The 17,200-nt window shown below is 37.8% G+C and overlaps 1 protein-coding gene across 1 annotated transcript in view; it reads left to right on the top strand.

Annotated features, from left to right (window-relative positions):
* The window catches only part of LINGO2 (leucine rich repeat and Ig domain containing 2), a 1,440,550-nt gene that overhangs the window by 673,093 nt on the left and 750,257 nt on the right, over positions 1 to 17,200 (top strand). The window lies entirely within an intron of this gene.

Below are 17,200 nucleotides of genomic sequence, written 5' to 3'. Positions count from 1 at the left end.
CCATATGCATTAGGTCTGAATGAGGATATACTCAAAATTATCTGAAGCATAAAAATGCTTGAAATTGAAAAGGAGGAATGAAGATAATGGAACCAGATGCTGAACAGGAGTAGCTAGGGAAACTGAGTGCTTTTTCAAATTATTGTTTAGACTATTATTTTAACTCTGCTTCGGATAAACACATTTTGACTAAAATTAGAGAAATGATGTAGTTTACTTTCCCCTATTTTCCGGCATTTGAGTCCTACCCATCTACCTTGCAACTTGAATCACCTGGGAAGAAAACAATACAAAGAGAGCATTTTCCTCACTTAGGAGAAAACTGCACTTAGAGCTTTTGACAACCCTGCAAACTTTCTCTGTGGAAACACCATTGCTGCAGCTCTGTAAAGCAATTTGCTCTTTGGGCATTGTAATAGTGTGGTTATATGCCCGTACTTAGACAAGCCTCTGAAGCAGAAACATATAAAAGTTTTTAGAGTGAGTTTAATATACCATAGCAATAATTCATGTTCAAATTCTTCGTGATTCTAGGCAGTATTGTATTCCAGTTTTCATTGCAGATTTGTGGGAAAAAAAGAGAAAGAACATTTTTTTTAATCTAAGAAACCAAACTATGAATAAGACCTTTGTTGTTGTTGTTGCTTTACAGAGACAGAGAGAGAGTCAGAGAGAGGGATGGATAGGGACAGACAGAAAGGAACAGAGAGAGAGATGAGAAGCATCAATCATCAGTTTTTCATTGTGGCACTTTAGTTGTTCATTGATTGCTTTTTCATATGTGCCTTGACCGGTGGGCTACAGCAGACCAAGTAACCCCTTGCTCAAGTCAGTGACCTTGGGTCCAAGCTAGTGAGCCTTTTGTTTTGCTCAAACCAGATAAACCCCCCGTTCAAGCTGGTGACCTCGGGGTCTCAAATCTGGGTCCTCCGCATCCCAGTCCTATGCTCTATCCACTGCACCACCGCCTGTTCAGGCTGAATAAGACCTTTTAAAAAAATGATGAGGTAGCCTCTACAAGCCATCATTATTTATTTTATTATTCATTTTGGTTTTGTGTTTTTAAATTAAGTGCCACTATTTGTGAATAACACCAATAAAAAATATCTTTGAAAAATATGGCCACATTGGCACCCTCAGTGACAGGGTAAAGAAATAAAAGGAAGCATATAGAACAATTAAATCAGCATAAGCTTTCATGTCAACTTAAGGACAGAAGTCCAAATGCTGCTCCCAGGGCTAATTCTGTGACACACGTGGAGAGAAAGTATTATTAATTGAATATTAGTGATGTATTAAATCATTGTACTAAGTGAATTACAATTAGTATCTTATTTATTTTTCTCAATAAATCTATAAAGAGGTGGCATGGGGAAATTGAGATATGGTTGAATAAGAGCTTGTTGGAGGCTCATCAGCAAAAAGACCAAATGTAAATCTAGTTCTGTTCACCTTCCAAATTGCCTCTTCCTTTTCACAAATCCTTCTAGTTTATCTTTTTTAGGTTGCTTCTGATACACAGGAAAGTCAAGTCTGGCAGTGTTTATAGTATATCAGGATTATAAAGAAAGAAAAGCATAAAGGTATTTTACATACATCAGCAGTAGCATGGTGCTGGATAGCTTAAAATGCTATCATGCATTCATGCATGCATCCATTCATTCCCTGGCCATTTATATAAAAGTGCAATGTTTTAAACATATCTACTGAAAATGGAAGAGTCTTAATCCTTTTACAGTGAAAGATATTTTTGCTCAATTAGAAGTCTTTTGCAATTCATTATTATCATACCTATTTAACAAAACAACACCAATAGCTATCATTTATAAAGTCTTATTTTGCCCCAGGCAATGTGCTAAACACTGAACATATCTTGCCCCATTTAACTTCTGTTTCAACAAAATAGCTCTTAAGTTTATTCAGCTGTTTCACAGACACTTAAGAAACATGTTTTATGTGCTATGTACAGAAAGTAAAAAAATTAATAAAACAATATAAACAATATAGGGTGATATAATTTGCAATAACTTGGTGTCCCCTTCAGAGTGGTCAAGGAAAATTGAAATTTTCTTTTTTATTTCTTTATTTAGAAATTAAATTTAATAGCATAACATCAATCAATAAGAGTACATAGGTGTCAGGTGAATATTTCTCTAGCATTTGAACTGTTGATTGCGTTATGTGCCCTCACCCAAAGTCAAATCATTATCTGTCACCATATATTTGTCCCTTGTACCACCTCTCTCTCCACACCACTTTTTAAAAAATATTTTATTGGCCCTGGTCGGTTTGCTCAGTGGTAGAACGTCAGCCTGGCATGCAGGAGTCCTGGGTTCGATTCCTGGCCGAAGCACACAGGAGAAGCACCCATCTGCTTCTCCACTCCTCCCCCTCTCCTTCCTCTCTGTCTCTCTCTTCCCCTCCCGCAGCTGAGGCTCCATTGGAACAGAGATGGCCCGGGCACTGAGGATGGCTCTGTGGCCTCTGCCTCAGGCCCTAGAATGGCTCTGCATACAACAGAGCAATGCCCCAGAGGGGCAGAGCATCGCCCCCTGGTGGGCATGCTGGGTGGATCCCGGTCGGGCGCATGTGGGAGTCTGTCTGACTGCCTCCCCATTTCCAGCTTCGAAAAAATGAAAAAACAAACAAAAAACAAAAAAAAACAGAAAAAATATTTCATTTATTGATTTTAGAGAGAGGAGAAAGAGAGAGAAAGGGGGGGAGTAGCAGGAACCATCAACTTATAATAGTTGTATATTTAATTTTTTTTTAATTTATTCATTTTAGAGAGAACACAGAGAGAGAGAGAGAGAGGAGAGACAGAGAGAGAGAAGGGGGGGAGGAGCTGTAAGCATCAACTCCCATATGTGCCTTGACCAGGCAAGCCCAGGGTTTTGAATCGGCGACCTTAGGATTTCCAGGTCAACGCTTCATCCACTGTGCCACCACAGGTCAGGCAATAGTTGTATATTTATATACCTTGACTGAGCAAATTCAGTTTTGAAACCTCAGCATTCCAAGTCATTGCTTTACCCACTGCACCACCACAGGTCAGGTGAGAGAAAAGTAAGGGTCAAAAAGAAGGAAGATAGAATTAAAGTGGCTGGGTCATAATGGGTGAGGAGAAATGCTATAGGAAATGATTGCAGATATAAGTTAGGCGAAATCATATAGGGCTTTGTAAACCCAATTAGGTAGCATCTCAATCACAGGTAGTATATTCAAATCCCATAACTAGGTTTAAACAAGGGATTAAATGGCTTGATTTAAATATTTAAAAAAAATACTCTGCAGTGAATATAGGGACATATATATCTTGGAGAATGCATGTTTTCAAAATTTTTCAAGTAGACACCCAGAAGAGAGGTTCCTGAGTTGTATGCCAACCGATTCTTAATTTTTTTTTAGGGACATCCATACTTTTTTCTGTAGTGGCTATACCAGTTTACATTCTCATGAAAAGTGAATGAAGGTTCTTTTTCTCTATAACCTCTCCAATACTTGTTATCACCGGTCTTGTTAATAATACCCATCTCACAGGTGTGAAGTGAGATCTCTTTGTAGTTTTGAATTTCACTAATAGCTAGTGAAGTTGAGCATCTTTTCCTATATCTCTTGGCCATTTGTATGTCTTCTTGGGAGAAGTGTCTTTTTAGGTCTTTTGTCCATTTTTTTTTCACTTTAATGTTTTACTTATTTATTTACTTTTAATTTTTAGTTTATTTTGTTAACATTGTTTAGAGTTTCCCACTCAATATAAAGCATCCACCCTCCACATCGTGCCCCCCATGCCTCATGCAAAATATTTCTCCATTCCCATATCACCACCTTTGCTCCCACTCCCCCTACCTCCATACCACCCTTCCATCTGGGAATTGCTGCCCTGTTCTCTGTATCTAGGTGTTACACATATATAATTTGGCTAATTCTTTCATCTTCTTTGATCCCATCCCGGCTTCCCCCTTCCCTCTGACAGCTGTGCATCTGTTCCCTTGTGACCCTGCCTCTGTTTCTATTTTGTTTCTCAGTTTATTGTGTTTATTAGATCCAACATATAAGTTAGATTATATGGTATTTGTCTTTCTCTGCTTCGCTAATTTCACTTAGCATAATAATTTCCAGGTCTATCCATCCCATCACAAAAGGTAAGATTTCCTTTTTTGTCAATGGCCATATAATATTCCATTGTGTATATTATATGTACCACACAGTTTTTTATCCACTTATCCACTGATGAACAACTTGGCTGTTTATAGATCTTGGCTATTGTAGTCAATGCTGCAATGAACATGGGGGTGCATATCATCTTTTGAATTAATGTTTTGGGATTCTTAGGATAAATTCCTATAAGTGGGATAGCTGGGTCATAAGGCAGTTCCACTTTTAATTTTTTGAGGAATCACTATATCATTTTCACATTGTCACAGTGGCTACACAAGTCTTCCGGAAGGTTCCCTTTTCTCCATACCCTAGTCAGCACTTGTTTGTTAATTTGTTAATGAAAGCCATTCTGACAGGTGTCCAGTAGTATTTTATTGTTTTTTTAATTTGTATTTCTCTGATTAGTAGAGCTGGTGAACATTTTTTTGTATTCCTATTGGCTATCTATCTGTATATTCTTTTTGGAGAAGTGTCTATTTAGTTCCTTTGCCCATTTTTGATTGGGTTGTTTATATTCCTGGTGTTGAGTTTTAACGGTTCTTTATAAATTTTTATTTTAAGCCCATATCAGATGTATCAGCATATATGTTCTCCCACTGAGTAAGCCTGTAATACTATGAACTTCCCTCTCAGGACTGCTTTTGCTGTATCCCATAGATTTTGGGTAGTTGTACGTTCATTTTCATTTGTTTCAAGGAAATTTTTTTTCTTCCTTGATCTTATTGTTGTTGACCCATTTGTTATAAATAACATGCTATTTAGCCTCCAAGTGTTTGAATATTTTTAGGTTTTCTATTGTAGTTGATTTCTGGTTTCAGGCCACTGTAGTCAAAGATACTTGACATGATTTCAGTCTTCTTAAATTTATTGATACTTATTTTGTATCCTAACATGTGATCTACACTAGAAAATGTACGAGCACTTGAAAAGAATGTATATTCTGTTGCTTTGGGGTGAAATGTTCTGAAGATATCAATTAAATCCAATTGATTAGTGTTTCATTTAAGGCCACAGTTTTTAAATTTTCTGTCTGGAAGATTTATCCATTGATGTTAGTGGGGTATTAAAATCCCCTACTATTATAGTACTGCTGTCGATTTTGCCTTTATGTTCATCAAAATCTGCTTTATATATTTAGGTGCATCTATATTGGCTGCATAAGTATTTACAATGGTTATATCCTCCTGTTGGATTGCTCCCTTTATCATTATGTAGTGACCTTCTTTGTCTCTTAGTACGACTTCTGTTTTTTGGGTTTTTTACATATATGTCAATACTTTTATTTATTTATTTTTAATTTTTTTTAAAATAATTTTATTTTTTTAATGGGGCAACATCAATAAATCAGGATACATATATTCAAAGATAACAAGTCCAGGTTATCTTGTCATTCAATTATGTTGCATACCCATCACCCAAAGTCAGATTGTCCTCTGTCACCTTCTATCTAGTTTTCTTTGTGCCCCTCCCCCTCCCCCTTTCCCTCTCCCTTTCCCTCCTCCCCCCCGTAACCACCACACTCTTATCAATGTCTCTTAGTTTCACTTTTATGTCCCACCTACGTATGAAATAATGCAGTTCCTGGTTTTTTTCTGATTTACTTATTTCACTTTGTATCATGTTATCAAGATCCCACCATTTTGCTGTAAATGATCCGATGTCATCATTTCTTATGGCTGAGTAGTATTCCATAGTGTATATGTGCCACATCTTCTTTATCCAGTCATCTATTGATGGGCTTTTTGGTTGTTTCCATGTCCTGGCCACTGTGAACAATGCTGCAATGAACATGGGGCTGCATGTGTCTTTACGTATCAATGTTTTTGAGTTTTTGGGGTATATACCCAGTAGAGGGGTTGCTGGGTCATGAGGTAGTTCTATTTTCAGTTTTTTGAGGAACCACCATACTTTCTTCCTTAATGGTTGTACTACTTTACATTCCCACCAACAGTGGATGAGGGTTCCTTTTTCTTCACAGCCTCTCCAACATTTGCTATTACCTGTCTTGTTAATAATAGCTAATCTAACAGGTGTGAGATACGACCTTTGTTTTAAAGTCTATTTTGTCAGATATAATTATTGCTACCTCAGTTTTTTTTTTAATTTTTATTTCTATTTGCATGGAATATTTTTTCCATACCTTTACTTTCAGTTTATGTGTATCTTTTGTCCTGAGGTGGGTCTCTTGTAGACAGCATATATACAGGTCTTGTTTTCTTATCCATGCAGCTACCTTGTGTCTTTTGATTGGCATATTTAATCCACTTATATTTAAAATTATTATTGATATGTCTTTATTTATTGCCATATTATTTTTTATACCTACAATCCTCTTTCTCTCAATTTTCTTTTAACCTTTTCTTTACTTATAACAAGCCCTTTGACATTTCTTGCAGTACTAGTTTGATGGTAATGAACTCCTTGAGCCTTTTTTGTCTGGGAACTTCTTTATTTCACCTTCAATTTTAAATGCTAGCCTTGCTGATAGAGTAGTCTTGATTGTAGGTCTTGTTTTGCATAACTTTGAATATTTCTTGCCATTCCCTTCTAGCCTGAAGTGTTTGGGTTGGGAAGTCAGATGTCAGCCTTATGGGGGCTTCTTTGTAGGTAATTAATTGCTTTTCTCTTGTAGCTTTTAGTATTCTTTCTTTGTCCCCTAACTATAGCATTTTAATTATGATGACTCTGTTAGCCTCTTTGAGTTCATCTTTAATAGGACTCTTTGTACTTCTTAAACTTGTGTGACATTTTCTTTCAGCACTTTAGGGATATTTTCAACTATAATTTCTTCAAACAAGTTATTTATCCCTTGTTTGTTCTATTTTCCCTAAGGAACCCCTATGATGCATATGTTATTTCTCTTTATGTTGTCACAGAAGTCTCTTAGAGTTTCCTCAGTCTTTTTGAGCCGTATTTATTTATTTATTTATTTATTTTGCTGCTCTGCTTCTGTGCTTACATTATCCTGTCCCCTATATTACTGATTTGATCCTCCCCTTCATCCAGACTACTGTTGATTCCTTCAAGTGCAGTCCTGAATTCTGATATTCTATTTGTCATTTCTGACTGGTTCTATTTTATGATTTCTATATTCTTTTTAATACTTACTATCTCTCTGTTTAAGTTCTCACTTTGATCATCTACTCTTGCTCTGTGATCCTTGAGCATCCTGATAACCATCATTTTAAACTCTGCATCTGGTAGTTTTGTTGCTCCATTTCATTGAGTTATTTTTCTGAGGATTTCTCTTGTTGATTCATTTGGGTCATATTTCTTTGTCTACCTCTTTCATGTATGTGTTAGAAAACACTGCTCTAAATTTTACATTTGTTGTGGCATCTTTATTTGGAAGATGGACTCAGTGGTACCGACCTCCAGGCCACCTGAGTTCCTTGCTATAGAAATACTTCTTTTTATTATTATTATTAATTTTAATGGAGTGCCATTGATAAATCAGGGTACATATGTTCAGAGAAAATATCTCCTGGTTATTTTGACATTTGATTATGTTACATACCCATCACCCAAAGTCAAATTGTCTTCTGTCACCCTCTATCTGGTTTTCTTTATGCCCCTCCCTCCCCCCCACCCCCTCCCCTCCTTCCCCCCCCTCTAGAAATACTTTTTGAGAACTGTATTTACCCTTCTGTTATATGTGAGTCTGAATGCATTGGTTCTTCTGTGAGTGTGGTTATCCCTTCAGGCCGGCTGGCTCTAAGGATTAACCTTGATCATGTGTATTAGACACCATGCAGTGTCTGTCCTGTAGGATGTATTTATTCTCTTCAGTGTCTGGTGCCTGCTAGACTCCTCCTTTGATCATGCTGCTTGTGTAGCTAGCTAAATATAGCATTGGTATGGTCTGCCACCCACTTCTTGGTTGTGCTGGTTCTGGGTCCTCTTGGGTGGGGTTCAGGGATATATTGGCATCAGCAACTGTTTGCAACTCACAATAGGGCTACCTGTCTGGTGTCATCACTCTGCTTACTGTCTGTGTCTGTGTCTTCTGTGTCTGGGTAGTGTTTGAGAGGCCAACCTGTGTGTAAGTTTCCTTCTGCTGAGAGCTGATGGCAGCTCTGTAAAAAACCAAAGCTCTGTGAAATTTGCCTCCACTTTTTAGCTGCTGTACCTTCTCTTACAGCTGCATGGTCTTCCCACAGAGTTTTCTGCAGAAAGACTATAGTGTAGGCTCAGACTGGCCTCACCCCATCCACCCCTCTATATGATGCAAGCTTGATGAGTTAGAGAAGCTGAGGCTGGGAATACAACATTATTGACACACCATACTTCAGGAGTCTTTGTCAGGATCTTAGTACAGGGAAAGTGGCCCCTACTCCAGAGCCTAATCTCTCAGACACTACTGGATACTCCAATTCTATTTCTTCCAGTGAGGTGAGCTCAGGTTCAGATTGGGTAGGGCCGACAGTCCCCTCTGTAGAATTTCTCTCAGCTAGGAAGACCCTGTTCTTGGAGAAACACTGAGAGAGTCCTCCTCTAAGGCTGACTTTGTGCCCCCAGAAAATAGCTAACCCCAAGGACTGGTCCCAACAATAGACTCGAAGGAGCCCACACCTTGAATGTCTGTGCTTCAAGCCTCTTTCCCTTACCCTGGTGGAACCTAGCTCAGTGGGGCAGGATGTCTGGAACCTGGGCTGGCTGACTGTGAAGCTCCATCCTGTCCAATGTGCACAAGCAACTGTGCTGGTGGGCTGAACACAGAAAGCAGAACTTGCCTCCGCTGGGCCTGGTGTTCGATAAACCCTCTCTTTGGACTCACCACCAGAAGGGGTTGTTAGGTCCTGAACTGATGCTTTTTGCAGTTGGCCTCTGACTGTGCCAGCCCTAGATCTCCCTGGAAGAACCCGGTACAGATTAGTGCAGGACACAGCCTGTGACTGGCCCTCAGCAACCTTCTTGGAGCTACAAGCAAACCAGAGTTTATGACTGCCTCTGCTGGGCCCATGTGTTCATGGAAATATCAAGCCACAGACCTAGGCTGGCTTTTACTGTTGCTGGGCCTGGGAGCAAGTCAGCAAAAGGCTCAAGGTTCTCTGAGACCACCTCCTGCAACTTCTTTCTGCTGGTTGCTTGTTGGGCTTGGCCACTGAAAAAACCTCTGATAGAGTTTAGAGCCTGGGGCCATTCAGGGATTAGGAAGAGTGATGGGTGTGACTCCCAGCCCTTAGTCCCAGGTGTCAGTCTGACTTTTTTCATAGACCTTAGTAGGGTGTGGCCCCCAGGAGTATCATGAGCCTGGCCTCTGAGACCCAGATATGTAGTTGGCCCACAATCTAGTTTCTACTGAATTTCTCATGAGGGGAAGCCTCAGTCATAGACTCAGGAGAGTGTGAGAGGAAAGCTCTGGCCTCAGTGCAAGAAAAATGAGTCACTGACATGCCTCCTGCTTCCTGGCTTCTCAGCAGGACCCAGTATCTATAGGATGGGGCAAGAGAGATTCCCAAGGGTGGGAAAGTTGCTTTCCCACAGGCTGATGATGCAGGGAGGGGACTGCTCCACCCAAGAAAGATGGCAACTGCAGTATTGGAGAATAACTCAGCATAAAGCTTCCTCCATAGTGTCCCTTCCTGGGCCACCAACTTCACACTCTCTTTATGTACCTCCAGTCCTCCTTCAATAGAGGCCCAGGTAAATGTCTGTGAATGAGATTTCCTGTGCTGGCCCTTTAAGATGAAGGTTGTATCTCTGAGAGCTCTGTCTCTTTCTCACATACAGAAACCTTACCACTTGTTACCATCAAATGCTGTGCGGTCACCTCTTCTAGGCTCTGGTGCTCTAGGCTGGGGCGCTGTTAGTTAAATTAGTTTGTAAATATGATGTATATGTTTGCTCGCTTTAGGTGTGTGAGACAGGCTGTAAACTGGCTCATTATAGCCTAAGGCTTAGTTTTAAGACTAAGCTTTTCCCTCCCTTCTAATACTAAGGTCTTCTCAAAACTAAACTTTTTCCCACACCCTTGACTGTTGCATGATAGGGGTGGTGCACTCTTGTGAGGAATCCCATTTATTCCTCAGATAAGTGGCTTTGTATCAGAGACTTTCTTATTTGTATATTGGCTTAAAGGCTTTAATTTTCTACAATATAAAATGAAGCAGACCAGGGGCTCTCGCTCTTTCTCAGTTCCTGCTATCAGCATTGCAGAGTCCTCCCTGGTCCCTTGCCCTCTATGGGAAAAAAGAGGTTGTAAAGCCAGTAGTAACAGCCACCATCAGAGCCGCCTGGCCCATGCAGGTTAACATTAGATTCAGACAGATGGTAATGAAACAATGGAGCCCAAAACTGGTGAGCCATCAGCTTTAATCCTAACTTGCACCCGGTGTGCAAGAAATACTCACAGTGGGAAGACACTTCCCTTTCCATTCAGAGCTCCCAAAGCCACTGACTTATTCGAGTTTTCCTAGAATCAAAGGTTTGTACATCACCAGCCTTATTCACCTCTGTTCTCCATCTCCTTCTCTCTGCACAAACTCTGCACAAACTGGCTTCTCCTTCAGCACTCCAGATTCTTGGCTGCTTCTCCTCTCCTCCACGTGGACTTTCTCTGCTCTTCTCCAGCAGGGGCTCCTCTGCCCCATTTTATAGTGTAGAAATCACAACCTTAATCCAATATACAAATAAGGAAGTCTCTGATACAAAGTCACTTACCTGAGGCATAATGGGATTCCTCATGATAGTATACTACCCTACATCATGCAATTAGTCAAGGGTCTGGGGAAAAACTTAGCCTTAAAACTAAGCCTTAGGCTATAATGACCCAACCTGCTTATAGCCTGTCCCCCACACTCAGTATAAACTATAAGCGAGCAAACATATATATCATATTTACAAACATATTTGACCAACAGAGGTTTTCTGCTTTTCCCTTGGCTTTTCTTGTGGCTTGCCTGTCTGGGTGAGACACCAATAAACAAAATGGCCCACCATTCTCCTTCTCCACCATTTCTTTACCGACTGCCCCAAATCAATGAGAACCTACATGTGAATGGCCATGATGGTGGCCCCTGGCCATACAAGCACCCAGCCTGGGGCTTAGAGTCCTCCCCTCTCAGGGTATTCCTCCCCACAGTGAGGGTCTCTCCAGACCCTTGGCTATCACTCACTCCTGGGAGCTGGGCAGCCCTGTTCACATCTCTGCACTTCCTACCAGCCTCGATGTGCCTCTGTGACTCCTTGGTTATAACTCTTCTTTATTTAGTTAGAAATTGGTTTTTCAAGATAATTGTAATTTTTTTTGTAAGAGTCAGTTACTTTATTAAATTTTATTATAAGATTTTATTTATTTATTTTAGAGAGGAGAGAGAGGTTAACAGAAAGAGAGAAGAAAGGAGGAGCAGAAAGCATCAACTCCCATATGTGCCTTGACCAGACAAGCCCAGGGTTTTGAACTAGGAGACCTCAGAATTCCAGGTTGATGCTTTATCCACTGCGCCACCACAGGTCAGGCAAAAGATGATTGTCCTTAAATTTAGTTGTAATTCCATTTGGTCCTGAATAGTTGCAGTTGGAATGTCTGCCTACTCCATCGCCATCTTGGAATTCACTCACCCATTTTTTAATTGAATTGTTTGTTTGGTGCTGAGTTGTAGTTCTTTATATATTTTGGATAGTAACTCCTTATCAGAGATGTTGTTTGAAAATAGTTTTCCCCATTCAGTTGGTTGCATTTTTGTTTTGTTGTCAGTTTCTTTTGCTGTGTAGAAGCTTTATAATTTAATATAGTCCCATTTCTTTATTTTTGCTTTTACTTTTCTTGCCTTTGGTGTTCAATTTATAAAATGTTCTCTATAAACCAAGTCTGTAAGTTTAGTACATATATTTTCTTTTGTAACTTGTTTCACAACTTATATTTAGGTTTGATCTATTTTGACTTAACTTTTCCCATGAGGAAATAAACTGTAGTCTAGTTTTATTCCTTAGCATGTGGCTTTCCAATTTTCCCAGCACCAATCATTAAAGAGACTTTCTTTACTCCATTGTGTTTTATTCTTCTTTGTCAAAAATTGTTTACCTAGGCCCTGGCTGATTAGCTTAGTCAGTTAGAGTATCATCTCAAAACTCTAAGGTTGTGGGTTTGACTACCAGTCAGGGCATGTACAAGAAGCAACCAATGAATGCACAACTAAGTGGAACAATAAATTAATGCTTCTCTCTCTCCCTCCCTTCCTTCCTTCCTCTCTCTGTGTCTATAAAATTAATCAGTAAATAATATTTTAAAAAGTTATTACCCATACACATTTGGTTTTATTTCTGTGTTCTTGATTTTGTTCCATTGGTATATGTGAATCTTTTTCTGTCAATACCATGTTTTGATTTTAGTTGATTTGTAGTATAATCTGAAGTCAAGGAGTTCGATAACTCAGACTTTATTCTATTTTATTGAGCATTACTTTAACTATTTGAGGTCTTTTGTGGTTTCATACAAGTTTGATAATTTTTTTGTTCTAGTTCTTTAGAAATTATCATTGTCATTTTGATAATGATTGTATTAAATCTGTATATTGCTTTGGATAATATAGACTTTTTAAATATGTTAATTCTTCCAAACCATTTTGTTGTCTTTTTCAATCTCTTCTAATAATTCTTTGTAGTTTTCATTTCTTCAAATTCTTTGTTAAGTTTATTCTTAGGCATTTTATTCTTAATGTTGCAATTGCAAAAGGAATTGTTTTAGGACTTTGAGAATATCATGCTAAGTAAAATAAATCAGAAAAATTAAAGAACCATATAATTTCACTCATATGTGGGATATAAAACTGAAAGCAACAAATGAATAAACAAAAAAAACAAACAACCTGGTCTATGGTGGCACAGTAGATAAGGCTTTGACTTGGAATGCTGAGATTGCCAGTTCAAAACCCAGGTTTGCCCGATCAAGGCACATATCAGAAGCAACTATTACAAGTTGATGCTTCCCACTTCTCCCCCCTTCTCTCTTTTGCTCTCTCTTTAAAAAATAATAATTTTTAAATAAAAATTAACAAAATAATAATAATAATAAAGAAAAACAAACAAAAACTCATAGCTAGAGACAACAGTATGATGGTCACCAGAGGAAAGGGGGAAGTGCATTAGGAAAGAGTAAAGGGAATCTAATATATGGTGAAAGAAGATTTGACTTTGGGTAGTGGGCATACAATTTAAAATAAAGTGCATTATAGAAATGTACACTTAAAACCTATATAATCTTATTAACAATACCATCCAAATCAACTTAATAAAAAATAATACATTTTAAAGAGAATATTCTTGGGTGACCAGGTGCTGGTGTGGTGGATAAAGCATCAGACTGGGATGCAGAAGACCCAGGTTCAAAACCCTGAGATCACCAACTACAGCATGGGCTCATCCGGCTTGAGTGCAGGCTTACCATCTTGAGCGTAAGATCTGGCATGAGAGTGGGATCATAGACTCTCATGGGTTTCTAGTTTGAGCCAAAGGTTACTGGCTTAAGCAAGAGGTCACTTGCTCTGCTGTAGCACCCCACCACCCCACCCCCAGTCAAGGCACATATGAGAAAGCAATTAATGAACAACTAAGGTGCTGCAACAAAGAATTGATGCTTCTCATCTCTCTCTCTTCCTGTCTGTCTGTCCCTATCTGTATCGCTTTGTCTCTCTCTCTCTGTCACAAAAAAATAAATAAATAAAATAAAGAGTGCTCTAGATGCTGTGTGTAGAATGAATTATATGGGGAAGTTAGGAAGGTTTTACAATGATCCAAGTATATATTACCTGATGGTAGTTTTTATGTGGATAGTAATTGTTGAAAGGGAAGACATATTTGGAAGTCCTAATGATTGAATGTGTAATGAGAAATAGGAAAAAAATCAAAGATGATTCTTAGATTTTTGGCTGATTACTGGGTACATGGCTGTTCCCCAATCTAGTTGATATGGAAAACCAAAGAAGTACCAGATTGGGAGCGGGGAAAAGAAAAGTTATGTTTTAGCCTTGTCAATTTAAAAATGACCAATGGGTTAAAGTCACTCTAGGATTTAAAGTCAGTTTTATTCGATACTAAAATCTGAGTTCTTATGCAAGTACATTAGATTTCCACTATCATCTATCTCCTGAAGTTTCTCAGTTCTGGAAGCTTTGCTCACTTAATGATCATCCTGTTTTACTTGGGAAAGACTTCAACATCAGTGATATTTTTATTTCATTACTAGAGAAATCTTCATAAATGAATATATTACCTTTTTTTTTTTTAATTTTTTTTACTTTTGTGGTATGCTATCCAAGAAGCAATCAAGAGTCTGTTGGGATGGGGATAGAATTTTCATCTTACCCAACTTTAGTTAATATGAACTACAAGTGTGCTATTAAAATTATAATTCTTATTCTAATCACAGTTTTATGTAAAGTTGTAATTATGGACATAAAAAATGTAAGGATAAAAGGAAGAATGGGTTTGTCTTTTCAGGGTCAAAATACAGTGAAGAACTTTATTTGTCAGAACATATACGAGTAGCTTCTGGATTATAAGTGACCTTGGGAATAATATGTTAGAAATATGCTTTAGAATAAACTAATAGGGAAAAGGGAAAAGCAGAAAGACCGACAGACCTCTGTGTGCTATTATCACTTTGTATACTATCTGCATGCTAATGTTTGAAAGAACTCTCATTTCTGTCTTTAACAGAAATATAAAAGGACACTTTTATTTATTATTAGTGAAATTTTATAACTACCTTTAATAATTACATGGGCTTACTTTTCACTTAATATTTATGCTGATTTACTACTCAAACACAAACTAGGAGGCTCATAAATATCATGTCCCCATAACACAATGAATGGAATGTGTTTCTTAAGTAGAAAAAATCACAATTTAAAAATAAATTAATGTATGCCACGACTGACCTAGTTTGTATTCATAGTTGAGTGACAAAAGTAGCATTTGGATATGATTATGCAAGAGGAAACTTTAAAAATATAAGAAATTCAAGACCCCTGAATTTAGCAAAACTCCAAAAATTCCACCAAATTGAAAAAATAAAAAGGAAACCTGTAAACAGAGATGATTTGATTTCTAATTTTGTTCTTTGTTCTCATACTAGATGACAGACTGTTGTACTCTCCAGTCCAGATGACTGCACAGTGTCCGTGCAGCTAAAAAACGTGACGCATTTGTTTCCACTTCTGTCTGTTTTGATTTAGTGACAATGATCAGTGCAAAGAGGTACATTTCTATATGTGCAAAGAATGATATGACTAGAGAGACTTCTGTGTGCTTGCTATGAATGACTCTGACTTGCAGAGGTGCCTTGCAATTTCAGTAATGCATTGTGGCAGTTCTGGTGGCTGATTACTTAAGGGGCTTTGTGAAGCGATGACCTCAACCATCTTCTGTCACCTTGAGACACGTCACTTCAATCTGTTTTGATAACAGCTGATATGGGTCAGATATAACTCAAGGCCAAGGGGACTGAAAGTGAGTGGGAATCTATGCAGAAAATATTGCATATGTGAGTGTATGTATACATACTCAAGCACACACAAAGACACAACTTTCAGTTATGATTGACTTGTTAGAAACCATATATTTCAGTGATTACAAGCCTATTGTTTTATATGCACTGTCTGTTTTAAACAGGAAGAAAACTTTATAGGCACTTCTTTTTAAATAAACTTTTTATTGTAGTGTCATATATACCTAGAAAAATACACAAATCATAAGAATACAGCTTGATTGAACATACCATGTAAGTGTAGCCCAATCAAGAAACAGAACATTACTAGCACCCCAGTAGCCCTCTCCCCAAATGGAACTTCTTGCCTGACTCCTAACATCATGGATTAGTTTTGCCACTTTTTGAACTTTATATGAATGAAGTCATACAATGTGTGTGTGTGTGTGTGTATTTGCTCAACATGTTTTTAAAATCTATCCATGTTCCTTAATGAAGTAGTAGGTTTTTTTATTTTTCATTATTGTTTTGACACATTGATAAACATGGTCTCCAGAAAAGTTTTAACTATTTATGGTTCCAAAAACTGCCTAAAAAATATGTTTTCTTCTACCCTCTCCAACACTGGAAAATTATTAATGTTTTAAAAATACCAATCTGATGGGCAAAACACAATGACATTACTTAACTTTTATTTTAATTAGTCATTTATATGCCTTTTATGAATCACCTATTAGTGTACTTATCCTTCTTTAAATAGGATTTTGTTACGAATGTATAATGGTGTTTGCATACAGTTTGCTCTCCATGTCTATGAGTTCTGCATCCAGAGATTCAACCAATAGTAAATCAAAGATATTTTTAAAATTGTTACTTTGCTGCTAATATCTAATATGTAGTTAAACCTCTGATGGTTGTATCTGATAATTGGGTCTGTACTATACATAACAGATTTTTTTCTTGTAATTATTCCCTAAAAATATAATACAACAACTATCTACATAGTATTTATATTGTATTGGGCATTATACATAATCTAGTGATCATTTAAAGTATATGGGAGACTATGCATAGGTTAAAAATAAATACTACACCACTTTACATAAGGAACTGGAGTATCCATTGGGGTCCCTGGACCATCTTTTGCAAATACCAGGGGAGGACTTATGGATTCAATGATTTATTATTTATTAAGAAAATATTTATTGATTTCAAACTTTGTCAGGCAATGTGTAGGCCACTAGGGACTGACAAATTATGAAGATAAACAGGGTTGCTGCTCTCATAGATTTTACATTGCAGCCTCATTTATGCTACACTGAACAGATACTTTAAATTATGAACCTGAATCTGTTTATTGCACTTGCTTCAAGATAAGGGATCTCAGTTAAATACTTTAGGGATCCTAGTTTTTCATAAAGTTGAGATGCAGTATTTAAATCATCTTTAACATACTAAGAGTACAGTGTACACTACATTATATATTCATGGCAATTCTAAACAGGGGCCAAGTCAAAACTATGAAGTTGTAAGTAATAGCAACCCCAAATTCCTCTCAGCCCTCCCATCTTCCCTTCTTTCTGCCTCTACCAGCTGGCAACTTACTAGCAG

Source organism: Saccopteryx bilineata, chromosome 2, assembly GCF_036850765.1.
Source record: "Saccopteryx bilineata isolate mSacBil1 chromosome 2, mSacBil1_pri_phased_curated, whole genome shotgun sequence".
NCBI classification, from domain to species: Eukaryota; Metazoa; Chordata; class Mammalia; order Chiroptera; family Emballonuridae; genus Saccopteryx; species Saccopteryx bilineata.
Note: the sequence above shows the minus strand (reverse complement) of the source record. Positions and strands in the feature narration are given on the sequence as shown.